The sequence below is a fragment of the Drosophila navojoa genome, chromosome 5 (assembly GCF_054131105.1).
Source record: "Drosophila navojoa isolate 15081-1374.11 chromosome 5, UAZ_NAV_1.0, whole genome shotgun sequence".
Taxonomy (NCBI): Eukaryota; Metazoa; Arthropoda; class Insecta; order Diptera; family Drosophilidae; genus Drosophila; species Drosophila navojoa.
The window spans coordinates 10,219,069-10,233,343 of NC_142893.1; the positions used below are offsets into that span (position 1 = coordinate 10,219,069).

The 14,275-nt window shown below is 36.2% G+C and overlaps 1 protein-coding gene across 2 annotated transcripts in view; it reads right to left on the reverse strand.

Moving 5' to 3' along the window:
- The window catches only part of LOC108654604 (uncharacterized), a 99,324-nt gene that overhangs the window by 58,102 nt on the left and 26,947 nt on the right, over positions 1-14,275 (reverse strand). Inside the window, exon 1 of one of the 2 annotated variants that reach the window (XM_030384349.2) lies at positions 7,104-8,088. The exons of the other annotated variant lie outside the window; for it this stretch is intronic. The gene's annotated coding sequence lies outside the window, so the exon portion shown is untranslated. Of the gene's footprint in view, positions 1-7,103; positions 8,089-14,275 lie in introns of those variants that run through there. 2 annotated transcript variants of the gene reach the window in all.

The following is a 14,275-nucleotide window of genomic DNA, read 5'->3' on the forward strand; positions in this document are numbered from 1 at the left end:
TCTGTGTGCCATTAAGGCAATTGCTGTGGCCAAAATTGACCTTGTTACGAAAAGTCGTCTTGGCCATATTTTCAGAGCTAGCCGTTCGCCGTTTCCCGTTCGCCTTCCAATTGGCAATTGCTTTGGGGCGTTCTCCGCTTTCATTTATCATCATATTTCTTGCATTTACCGCACATTTCACCAACTGCTGACCGTTTTTGCTTCTTCTTCTTCATTTTTTTGGTGTCACTTCTGTACTTGTTGTTGTTGTTCTTGTTGCTGCTGCTGCTGCTACTGTTGGCCCAGTTTTGGCAACTGCCAGAAACCATTTCTCATTTCTCATTTCTCTCTGGCGCGCAAATTCAAACAAATGCATTTTACAGCTCTCTCGGCCAACTTTGGCTGTAACCAAACTGCAACACTGTGTGCGTGTGTGTGTGTGTATCATATCTGTGGCCAAAGAAAGCCGTTGCCCGTTTGCCATTCGCTCTTGGCACTTGGCTTTCACTTGAAATCACGTTTGAGCGCCCAGCTGCCTGCCTCTGTCTACCCTCTCTCTCTCTCTGTGTGTGTACGTGTGCTGAAAATGCTTTTCCAAACAATACACCTTACCCCTTACTAGCCAACCAGCTACGCCACGCCACGCCACGCCCATTCTGTTGGCTTCTACGCCTCATATTCGGTTAGGTATGAACTTTATTGCAGCACATGCCATTACACAGATGCTGTAAATATTTTTTCGTAGCGGTCATAAGTACGCAGAGTATCTGAGAGATACGTACACACACACACACACACACATAAATGCTTTTATTTTATTTTATTATTCCTTGCAATTCTTCTGCTCATCATAAATTCCATTTGAAGTTGTTTTTTTTTTTTTTTTGCTTTCTTTTGGCTTTTGTCCGCTCAACATTTTTTATCAACAAAAATTAAAAACTTTTCCTTTGCCTTATGAATTTTTATCATATGCATTGCCACGCCCACGGCAACGGCCACGGCCACGCCCATGACCATGATTTTTATTTTTTATATTTATTTCATATTTGATTTGAAATTCATTTTCATTTAAAACAAAACTTGTTTAATTTCGCTTCATTAAACAAAGAAAGTCCATGCGCCAAGATAGAGCCAGAGAGCGAAAGAGATAGACTGAGAGAGAGGGAGAGGGAGTAAGCAAGAAGTACCATAAATATGTATTATTTATTATTGTTTTCAATTCAGATCTAATCAATTCGATTCACTCATTTGCATAACAACTTCACACACATGTTCCAGCTGCAGTTCACGATCTTAACTTTATTTATTCAAATCATACAGTTATTACGCGTTCGAGCGGCTTTAACGGGGGAAGGCAGCGCAATACAGGTTAAGTGATTTCTAATACTAGAAACTATCTATAAGGAAACAGATCTGTTCGATTATAATATTATACGGTTCGAGTCGAAGGAAGAAGCTTGAGAGAGCTGATTTATTAACGTAATTAAATGAATTATTCATAGGTTAATATATATAATATATATCATATTAATATTTATACAGATATCTATCGAATATAATATATATTTTGGAGAACAGCGGAATAAGTACTGGTTAGACAAGCCATAAAGGCATTAAAACTCTATTTAGTTCATACAAACATGAATAAAAACAAAAATTATATTTTATTTTATATTTTGAATTTAAAAATAATTTAAACATTTTCCCATATATCCAATTCGTGTGCAAAAACCTTAACGCAACAAACAAAAAATGTTTAAAGTGAATAAATAATGATCTGAAAAATGTTCGAGACGCTTCGAATGGCTACCTAAATTTGCTAGATTAAACTATGATTAATATTCATTTATGCCATTGCATAAACTTTGTAAATTGCGATTCGACAAAATAAACAATCAGAAGCCAAGCAAAACAACAATATTCCGACGATATTTCGAGAATTGAATCTTCAGACAACACAATAATTGTAAAAGAAAGATAATATGTAAAAATAATATAAAAAAAAAAAATAAAATTGTAAAAAAATAGAAAACAAATATCAATAATTAGAAATTTAAATTCAATAAGCGCCAAAGCCAGGTATAATAATTTAGAAGCCAACACACAGTTAAATGGATGAAAGCTCATAAATAATGCCGCAGAATAAATAATAATTAAATGCAAACTTATGCCCATTCCACTTACATATATACAAGCATACATACATACATATGTACGTATGTGTGTATGTTTTGCATAGATTACGGCGTAGGTAGCAACTGAGACTGTGGCGCAAATCAAGTGAAAATGGTAGAATGTGAAAAAAGCTGCCAGCTAAAAGCAAATAACAAAATGGGCAACAGTTGCTAAAAATGAAACGCATGCAATAAGAAAGAACAACAACAAGAGCAGCAGACCAAGAACAACAATAACAACTACAACGACCAACTGTAAATACATAGCTCGTGTTGCCAACTTCCTCTGCCATCATACACCAAACGCAGACGGCAACACAGCGCACATTTAACACGATTGGCAACGCTGTGCGGCTTTTTTTTTCGCTCTCTTCGCTTTGCACACAAAACCCGTTTTCAAAGCTGACGCACTTCACAGTTGTCTGTGAAGGCAACTACAACAACAACAATAGCAACAACAACTGAAACAGCAGCCAAAGTGATAACAACAACAATAAGAAGCAGGCCCATTTGACCGAAAAAACTAGCAGCAGCAGCAGCAGCCACGAAATAGACAATTTTTGAGGTTAACATTTCGATCGTTTTTTTTTTTCGCTTTTGCTCTCTTGCAAAAACGAAAAACAAAACAACTGTTTGCCTATCGCTTGCTCGCTCGCACCTATTCGTTTGAAGGGCTGCTTGAGTGTTGTCTGAGCGCATTCGGTTTGCCATTTTTTGTTTTTTTCTCGTCTTTTCTGCACTATAAAATCGATGGTGCAATCGTGTCGACTCACGCTTCTTTTTTGCACTCTTTGCATTGCTTTGCGTTTGCTTTTGGCTTTGCTTTTGCTTTCTAACTATATTTTTAGCACTCGAATGTAAACAAAACGCGTCGCCATTTTGGATTGGGCATGTGGCACAGTGTGTACACATGGCGTATACGCGCACACACACTCGCACTCCCACACACACACAACTTTAACGTCTTTACCGGCTTCAGTGGCTGCTTTATGACAAAATTGACCTTAGCTTCGGTGATTAAGATGCAAAAAAAAAAAAAAGGCAACATCCGAAAGATATGTGCAATGCTAATGAGCGCTAATAAGATACACGCCAAAACACACATTTGCACACACACATACACAGTCACAGTAAACAGAGGCTGTAGCTGCTTTTTACGTGCGGCTCACTTAGTGGAACAGCACTCGTGAGCATATTGATGATAATCTTTTTAAATATTGATCAGTTGCTTAAGATTTGCATATAGAGTTTACTTTATTGATTATTAACATGCACGAGCTGCCTGACAACTCGCACTGGACCTAAATATAGTCCAAATGGTGGGAGCAATTGACATATAACTAGGCTAAATGGAATCACCTTGAGACAGATGAGCGATGAGCGAATGTCAAATAGCAATTTCTCAGCCCAGTCATAAGGAACTTGACTACGTTACCAAATGAGAATTGTACTATAAATAAATTGCAGCTATAATTGGAATTATATCTGTGAAGTTGACTCTGCGAGCTCAGAAGTGTTTGATTATGTGAATACTCTGTGTCTCTATACATTAGTCAGATGTTACAAATATAAATATTGGAAATGTTTGACTAGAAGATGCCCGTAAAGAGCTACGATTTTCATCGTTTATTGAGCTATTAATTATTAATAATTATTATATATAAAAAATAATTAATTTAGCATTTGATATCATTTTATAGAATCCGCTTAGCGACCTCTACGAATGTCGTTAAGCATTTAACAGTAAAAGGCGAACTCAAAACGGTAAAAATAATTAAGTTAAATTGCAGCTATTGTTCATATCGCTCATATTGTTCGAGTGTTATTTGCATTATGGCAGGTCGTGTCGTCTGTTGGCTCTGATTTGTTTATTTATTTTTACAGCTGCTTTGCAATTACGAGCCAAACGTAATTTTCTCGTTTTTTTTTTTATCATTTTTTGAATTAGAATCGAAGGGCTTTTGTGTGTTTTTGTTGTTTTTCTATACACACATTAATCTTATACATATGTAGAGCTTTGAGGTGCGGCCAGATTAGATAGGCAAACAAAAAACTATAGTTGAATTTCCTAGGTCTCATGGACTTCTAATTGCCAATGTGACTATAATTATCAATTATTAATTATAGCCACGGCAATCAATCAAGAAATTACAATTTGCTGATATGATTGTTACGTGAAATGGAGCACAATGCAAAAGCTTAATGAGTATATGAAAAATAAATAAAAATAATTATAATGATCATTATAATTACAATTTTATTAACATATCTCTTATGCTTATTTGCAATACAAAAAGTATGGACACCCTGTTTAGAAATAAATATATATTTTACCCTTTAAATAGTATGTAAACACATTATAAGTATCTAAACGGTAAATGGTATAGTATACAAAAATACCTAGAATTTCTAAGTAAGAAGATTCAAACTAATAATTGTAGTACTTCAGCACTTACCAATTAACATATACATGGATTTCAACACAATTCCCTTTAAATCTTTTTGTTTACATACGAGGATTTTACGAAAATCTCCACAATACAAACACTAGTTTTTAGGAAACAATATACAAGTAAACAAATGTTCGCTTCTGCTAAAACTATAAATTTTAGTATGCTCTAACTTAATGTGCTGTTTCCGACTTATTAAAATAAAAATTTTAAAACTGGTTCAATCTCATCATCATTGCATTCCACTTAATAAGATGCACACATTAATCGTTTCTGAAATATTTTCGCATATTAAACACAAATATTTTAAGTATCGAAAATTTTCGCAATGAATCATCAAAAGAAACATCTCGGGCCCCACAAACACTTAAGCAAGCTGATTGGGGGCTTTTCAGTCAATGCGTTATTCTTATAATTGATTTTCTATATTTAAAGGAATCGAACGAGCAACAATTTTATTGAGAAATACCTTGAGGAGGTCATCTTTGTGGATGATGTGGCATACACAAAACACGGAATACGGAAATATAAAAATAAATACTTGTGCACACACTTATACGTATTTATAATACACAAATATAAATGTTAATGCATTTAGTATAAACAAAATCGCAAAATCACTAAGAGAAATGTGCAAAATGAGCGATATTTAATCAGTAAACAATTTACAATTATTTTGTTTGAATTCTATTTTAATACATTTTTTTCCTTTTTTTTTTTTTTTTTTAATAGAGCAGCTGGCGCCAAGTAGCTATATATAGGTCTGGAAGAGGGGGATTTGAACTGTTGAGGTGTTTGAGCAGGAGGGGAATTTTTCAACTGGTCGCGCGGGTTCATGTGTAATTGCACTTTGAGTGACTTTTAAAAACATCAAGAGCGTCACATATATAATTAACAAGGCAGCTATCTATAAATATAGAGTGTTGTAGATTATCTAGGCAACTGAGATGAGCGCGTGTTGAGCACGAACGAACGTTTTACAAATTTAACTGATTTTTAATTAGATATTAAAAATAAATTTATTATATGTTTATTATTTTCGTGATTTCTTATTAACAATACATTTTTAATATGGTACAATCTGTTTTCTTCAATTTTTTTTCTGTTTTTCCTATTTGTTATATATATTATAATAATTTTCGTTACACAAAGTCGTGTGGGTGTTTTCTATCTCGAAGAAAACACGAGTTAAGCACAGCACTAGTTCACACACACTTACATCTATGCATTCTGTAGACACCACTCGCACTCACACTCTCACACACACCTAAAGCAATTCAAATTCAATGTCAACAACTGAGCTGAACAACAACAGCTGGACTTCAAGCAATGCACCAAATTTGAAGCTATTAATGGACGTATGTTTGTTTGGCTATAGCTTAAATAAAAAACGCAATTTATGCAGCTGATTCAGCAGTTTTCAATTTGTTTGATTAATGCACAGATATAATTATTATAATTTTTTAATGCGAATTTTGCGCTAAATTAAGTCAGCGCGCGCTTGATTCGCGATCTGGCAACACTACCAAGAGCGTCAGAGAATTGAGCAGCGGCAAGGTAAGCGGTTGTTGTTATTGTTTTGCTGGTTGTTTTACGACTTTTTTATTTTGCTACTTTAACCATAATGGAAATGTATTATTGTTTAAAACTTGTACTTCGTGTTGTTGTGCACTTTAGTTTACACTTGACTTGTTTTTGTTTGTGCACATTCTTGAAACTGAAATTGTATAATTTTGTTTTTTTCCAATCTGTTTATTTGGCGCGCTGCTGCTAAAAAACTTAACGGGTACAAATGCAAAGTCAATTAACAGCCTTTATTTAAACACCATGACGCCAGTCGCACTCATAATTTACCTCGCTTATTATATATTTATATTTTAACTAAAAGAAAAAACTCAAAAAATAAATAGCGCAAAAACGTGCTAAATAAACTCGCAACAAAACAGCACGAAGCAAGGCGCACAGCTGACGCCTGTTTGTGAGAGCCAGTCGGAGTCGCTCTCCCAGTCACGCTCACTAGTGATGAGCGAGCTGACCAATCTGCCAACGAATGAATATTATGCGTGTTTTATTAACAAAATTTTGGGACTATAATTATTTATTAATAATTATGATCGTATTATATGGCGACTTGCTTAGCTCCATCAAAGTAATTATATTTTATAACAACAGCTTCGAGTTTATTGTAGGTAACATTTGAGGACGACTGCAGCTATGTTAAAATATCGCTCATCTCTAGCTAGCTCTCTCGCGCTCAGCAAGTGGCACCAGCTGAGACTTTGCGTTTGTCTTCGTCGGCCATTGAGACAAAATAAAACAAAACAAATACAAAAAGAGAAAAACAGAAAACAAAACACAAAATCAAACAACAAAAGTTTTGCAAGCGCAACGACTGTAAAAAAAACTGGCAACTGATTCGCTGATGACGACATTTACCTATTTTCTTGTTGTATTTCTTTTTAACAGACTTCGCTTTAAAATACAAAATTTATAAACTTACATTTCTCCTTGTCGCTGGTGCAGCTGCTCCACTTAGCACTTCAACAAGAAAACAAAACACAAACTCACAACGCAAACGAAGAGAAAGAAAAAGAGAAGGCGACGCTGGCAAAATTAACTTTTCACTCTTTCTCTTTTCGAGCTATTTTTCTTTGCTCACAGTTGGGCTGTTTGCTTTTGTTGCACTTTCACCGCAACGGGTTGCGTTTTCCACAATTTTCACGTGTTTTCTCCACTTGAGATTTGTAAGTGAGCTCTTTATGAAAATTTTACATGATTATTTGCTGGGTTAAGCAATATTTTTAAGCACACACACACACGCGAGCCTACATAAAGACTACAAACACGTACACAAACATACGCACACACATACACAAACGAACACACACACGCAGGCAAACAGCACTCAAGTACGTGCTATTGCTGCTGCTGCTGCTGCTCTTGTGCTTCTTTTTGCTTCTGCTTCTTTTGCTTTTGCCTATTTACTTTGTTTTGGCACCAATTCATTCATGTACTTAAATTACGCGCCGGACTCCGATATTTTCAAGCTTTGCTTTCTTTTAATGCGAATGCGAATGTTGCACTTTCTTGTGTGCGCAAAAAACAATGCGAAAGATTATTTATTTTATATGTTATTTTGGAAACAAACGCTGTGGTCGTAGCCGCGACTTGCTCGCCCGCTCTTCCAATTGGAACTGAGCGCAGCCACTTGATTTGGAGTGAGCGACGGCGACGGCGCAGTATTAAATTAGCTGTGAACACTCAGCAGTGTTGTCCGCTCGATTGTTTTCACGCTAAATATAGCTATTTGCAGAGTCTATCTAACTACAAGTGTTCGTGCAGTTAAGTGCTTTTAGCAAAACGCATGCCCAATATATTATAGATGTTATAAGATATTGCAAACGTTGAGATATTGTACTGCACTTAGCACGAAAGTTACGTTACTTCAGCTCAAAAAGTCGCGGACTTCGTCTTTTAGCTTGTGAAGCGCGAGCAGCACTGAGGGCGACATTGTGGGATGAGAGTGTATAAGTGCACTCTCGGGCTCTCGTAGTCGTATAAATACTCGATTTTTGGTCCAAAAAAATCATGCAATATTGGGCAAATGCTTTAACAGCCTTGTATGACAACTTTCAATGATTAACATTTTTTTTTTATTAAATAATAATGCAGTATATAAAAATGCATAGTCATATGAAGCTATCGATAAACGCGGCACAGATGTCGTTCAACATCAGCAACGGTTGTGCAACTGTTGGACTGACATTAGCCTTGGCTGTTGCCTACTTTTAGGCTGACCTTGTAAACGGTCCAGCCAAAAAACGAAAAGCCTTTAAGAGATGCCCTGAAGAAAAAGGAACGTAATTAGAAATATAAAATATTCAAGTAGTATAATATTTAAACAACTGCTTTTGATCTTGTTAAAGGCCTTACGCTTGCAGGCTCCATTTAATTAGCTTCATTAAGACTTTACGAGTTTTACAATCAAATCCATTAAAGCTCGTTAAATTCGCTGGACTGAAAATTCTCAGATATGAGCGGAAAAGTTAATCCCTTTAGCTTTTTAACTGCTTTCAAAGCGAATTGAGAGTCCTTCACCGAAAATTCACATTTAAATAAATATTAACAAGCGTTGAATTTAATTACGACGACAAGAAACGGTCGGCCGAAGTAAGTTCTACGGGTAAAAAAAAGGGTCCTTCAGAGCCGGTACCCTTTTCCAGCTAAATGAGTAAACAGTGCGAAATGAAAATCACAGCAACGATATCTTCATTCGAGCAGTTGCTTCCCTGAAGTCCTTTGCAATAAATTGCTGCAATAAAATTGAAAGCAAAGACGACAAACGCGACAGCTCGCAAATGTTTCTTTTTGTTGCTGTCAAGTTTCATTTGTTGCGTTCCGCTGATTACCAAAGCCACCTACCGCTACACCCGCCCACCACCCACCTGGCCCTCAAGAAAATGCGCGTGGTCCTGCCAAGCGATAAAGTCAAGTTGGAAATAATAGCAGCAACAGTTTTAACAAGAACAACAACAGCAACAACAACAGCAGCAGCAGCAGCAGCAGCAGCAGCAGTCGTAACAGCAGCAGCATCGGCAGCATCAGCAGTTGATGCTGGACCACCAGCTCCTGTTTTTGATGATGATGACAGCAGCACAACTTGCAGCGATAATGATGCCTCCCATCATCTAGCCAGCACAGTGGGCTAAGGCTGATTGTGGCCTGCCCTAATTTTAAATATGCAAATGGAAATTATACTCTAAATTATGATTAGGCAATTTATGGAAATGATTTCGTTAATATATAGGAAAACTAAGCTGGAAATCAGGCACAAAAAAGGAATATATTATAATATATTATAAATGAAGTTCTAATACAAAGCTGAGATAACTGAATTGGAATTAATTTGAATGAGAAAGTTCAACTGTTTTCTGGATCGTATACGTGGAACTTGTGTAAGGAACTGTTCTGTGAAACGTACACCTGAATCTTTTCTATGGAACTCTATTTGGAATTTGATAATATCACGATTATTAATTTTTGACTATTGAATATAAAATATTATATGCAGTTAATTAAAACACATTTGATGTATTTATTGCAATCCAATCGATATGGAGCCACTGTAGATGGTTCATTATAGAAGAAAAAGTGTTGCCGAGTTATAATGAGAGCGCAGCTTGAACAGAAATTTACGACAAGCGCCGCGTTAAGTGACAGCCGGGTATAGCAGGCGAGGCAGGTTTACGAGATGGGCGGGCGAGATGCGGGTTAAGGGTTGCGGGTTGATCAGAGGAAAGAGCTGCAAAGGTTAAAATGGACTTGCTGCAAGCGAGTGCAAAAGTTTTCCTATTTAAGGCTCAATGACAAAACAGAAGCAAAGCGCACCGAATCGAATTTTCAGCTCATAAAATATGCACATTTTAATTTGCAGCCTTTAAAGCAAAGTCGAAGAGAGAAGGAGAGAGAGTGAGAGAGAGTAAGGGAGAGAGAGTAAAAGAAACACCCTAAGTAATTGCCCAGCTACAAGAAAAAAGAATTAACAGAAGGATATCGTAAGCAACAATACGAAATGAAAAGCCAAGCGCCGAAAGGCCACAAAAGGCTGAGTCCAGGCTGAATGCAGACAGAATGCTGGCCGCAGGACACGGACCAGGAGAGCTCAGCAGAGCCGAGCCGAGCAGGAAGACCGCTCGACTGCAGCTGCAGCAGGAGGGCCGAGCTAAACAACTGCCAGCTGATAGATGTGACAAAGCCGCAGTCAGAGATAAGAGACTCGAGGCACCCACGTCCTGGCCAAGCGTTGACATCGCATCAACACAACTAATCTCGACCATTCTCTAAATGATGGACACAAAATGCTTGACCAGCCCACTCCAGTCCGGACTGGTCCAAGTCCTCTGCGTTCCCTCAACTCAGAAACGGTGGTCGGCTGTGCGGGGCTAGGCTGAGGATTTGCTTAGCAAATTCTTTTGCTCCGCATATATGGGGAGGCATAGAATACGGTTTACATTGGAGTGAGAGAGATGCAGCTAGAGAGAGGGGGAGAAAGGGAGTATGAGATGGGCAGCGTGTGAGCTCCCCTCTTATTTGCTTTTCTGCTGATGGCATCTGTATTTCGATCTTAATGCCTGGGCACTGAGTAAATATGTATATATGAAATGTTTAGGACATTCCTAGAATTCTCTGTACCAAATATAAATTGTTACTGGGAAAATGATGAGGAATACATACATATAAATATATTTCTATATACATATATGTGTATACAGAATAATATATATTAATACAGGCTAATGGAACTTAATGAAATTTATGAGAAACTCAAATCTGAAGTATGTATAGCTCAAGGAGAAGTACAATAAAAAAGTATAAGGCCGAAATGAATTAATTTTTAGTAGAATATATCATCATATATTTTCAAATTTTTAATTGACATGAAAAAATCAATAAATGATTTAAAATTATGTTTTTTCTTGCATAAAAGTAAAATTTTATATTTTAATCTGTCTCTTTCTCTCTCTCTCTCTTGCCCTCTTTCCCTATCTATATCTCCCTCTCTCTCATTCCCTTTCTCTCCCCCTTTAAATATCTCATACCCTCTCTTTCCCTTTCCCAATGTTTCCAATTAAATTATGAAAAGAAAATATTTTGCAAATTTCATTTATATTCGACTATAAACATTAATTTATCAAATTAAACCTTTGAGGCTATTCGATTTATAGCTTTTCTACTTTAATCGCCCATTTTACGCTTCGCTAGTTAGTGACGCCAAATTCTTAATTTATTTTTAGAATTTGTAAATTCGCGATTTGGCTATCATATAAATCAATGGGCAAATCTAGATGCTTGGCGATTGAATGCAATAAATGATTTGGCATTTAATTTGCCAACGCAATGTTTGCGCCCCTTTTGCATGCGCAATCAACAATTTAGTGGGCATTACGTCGAATGAATTTGCAGCATGCAAGCTGCAAAGCCGAAACACATGGCGTATGAGTAATGCGTCATAATTGCAATTTACTCGCGAAAGTTGGCTTAAATCACACAGATCGATGAACGGGCATTAAACGAGTTGCAAATTACGTGTTTGCTCATATTATATATATTGTCGATAACTGTTGGACTTTGCTAATGTGGGCGTGGCGGCCAAAGGGGCGTCGTCACTGGTTGTTGCGAATATAAGTTTGTTTGTTTGATGGACTAACTTCGTGAAACTTTCAGATCGTGATTATAAAATTCAAATGCATGCATCTGCCAACGCACAAGTCTCGAGTATTTGAAATACTTGAAACTTGAGTTAGGGCAGCTGCATGACAAAAGCTGAATGCTATAAAACTCGATGTAGGGTACATCAATGTCAAAGACTAAATACTGAAGCCTGTGGCAGCCCTGACTTAAGTTTAGAGCATCTTAAATCTATGTCTGACATATATGAAACATGTGGAAATATTCATCATATTTGCTTGAAAGTTGAGTTAACGCTGCATTACTTGAAACTTGAGTTAAGGCAGCTGCATGACAAAAGCTGAATGCTACGAGAATCGATTTCGATAACTAATTATCGATTTCGATAACTAATTATCGATTTCGATAACTAATTATCGATTTCGATAACTAATTATCGATTTCGATAACTAATTATCGATTTCGATAACTAATTATCGATTTGAGTTAGGGCAGCTGCATGACAAAAGCTGAATGCTACAAAACTAATTATCGATTTCGATAACTAATTATCGATATCGATAACTAATTATCGATTTCGATAACTAATTATCGATATCGATAACTAATTATCGATTTCGATAACCAATTATCGATTTCGATAACCAATTATCGATTTCGATAACCAATTATCGATTTCGATAACCAATTATCGATTTCGATAACTTTTTATCAATATCGGGCATAGGGCAGCTGCATGACAAAAGCTGAATGCTATAAAACTCGATGTAGGGTACATCAATGTCAAAGACTAAATACTGAAGCCTGTGGCAGCCCTGACTTAAGTTTAGAGCATCTTAAATCTATGTCTGACATATATGAAACATGTGGAAATATTCATCATATTTGCTTGAAAGTTGAGTTAACGCTGCATTACTTGAAACTTGAGTTAAGGCAGGATTTCGATAACTAATTATCGATTTCGATAACTAATTATCGATTTCGATAACTAATTATCGATTTCGATAACTAATTATCGATTTCGATAACTTTTTATCGATATCGATAACTATTTGTCGACATATGTGAAACATGGGGAAATATTCATCATATTTGCTTGTTACTTGAGTTAGGGCAGTTGCATCACTTGAAACTTGAGTTAGGGCAGCTGCATGACAAAAGCTGAATGCTACAAAACTAATTATCGATTTCGATAACTAATTATCGATATCGATAACTAATTATCGATTTCGATAACTAATTATCGATTTCGATAACCAATTATCGATTTCGATAACTTTTTATCGATATCGGGCATAGGGCAGCTGCATGTCAAAAGCTGAATGCTACAAAACTCGATGTAGGGTACACCAATGTCAAAGACTAAATACCGAAGCTTGCTTGCCCGCCCTGACTTAAGTTTAGAGCATCTTAAATCTATGTCTAACATATAACATGTGGAAATATTCATCATATTTGCTTGTAACTTGAGTTAGGGCAGTTGCATTACTTGAAACTTGAGTTAGGGCAGCTGCATGACAAAAGCTGAATGCTACAAAACTAATTATCGATTTCGATAACTAATTATCGATTCAGATAACTTTTTATCGATGTCGATAACTTTTATCGATATCGATAACTAATTATCGAATTCGATAACTTTTTATCGACATCGATAACTATTTGTCGACATATATGAAACATGTGGAAATATTCATCATATGTGCTTGAAACTTGAGTTAAGGCAGTTGCATCACTTGAAACTTGAGTTAGGGCAGCTGCATGACAAAAGCTGAATGCTACAAAACTCGATGTAGGGTACACCAATGTCAAAGACTAAATTCTGAAGCTTGTGCCAGCCCTGACTTAAGCATCTTAAATCTATGTCTAACATATATGAAACATGTGGAAATATTCATCATATGTGCTTGAAACTTGAGTTAACGCTGCATGACTTAAAACTTGAGTTAGGGCAGCTGCATGACAAAAGCTGACTGCTACAAAACTAATTATCGATTTCGATAACTAATTATCGATTTCGATAACTAATTATCGATTTCGATAACTTTTTTATCGATATCGATAACTTTTTATCGATTTCGATTACTAATTATCGATTTCGGTAACTAATTCTCGATTTCGATAACTAATTATCGATTTCGATAACTAATTATCGAATTCGATAACTTTTTATCGATATCGATACCTAATTATCGATTTCTTTTAACTTTTATCGATATCGATAACTAATTATCGAATTCGATAACTTTTTATCGACATCGATAACTATTTGTCGACATATATGAAACATGTGGAAATATTCATCATATGTGCTTGAAACTTGAGTTAAGGCAGTTGCATCACTTGAAACTTGAGTTAGGGCAGCTGCATGACAAAAGCTGAATGCTACAAAACTCGATGTAGGGTACACCAATGTCAAAGACTAAATTCTGAAGCTTGTGCCAGCCCTGACTTAAGCATCTTAAATCTATGTCTAACATATAT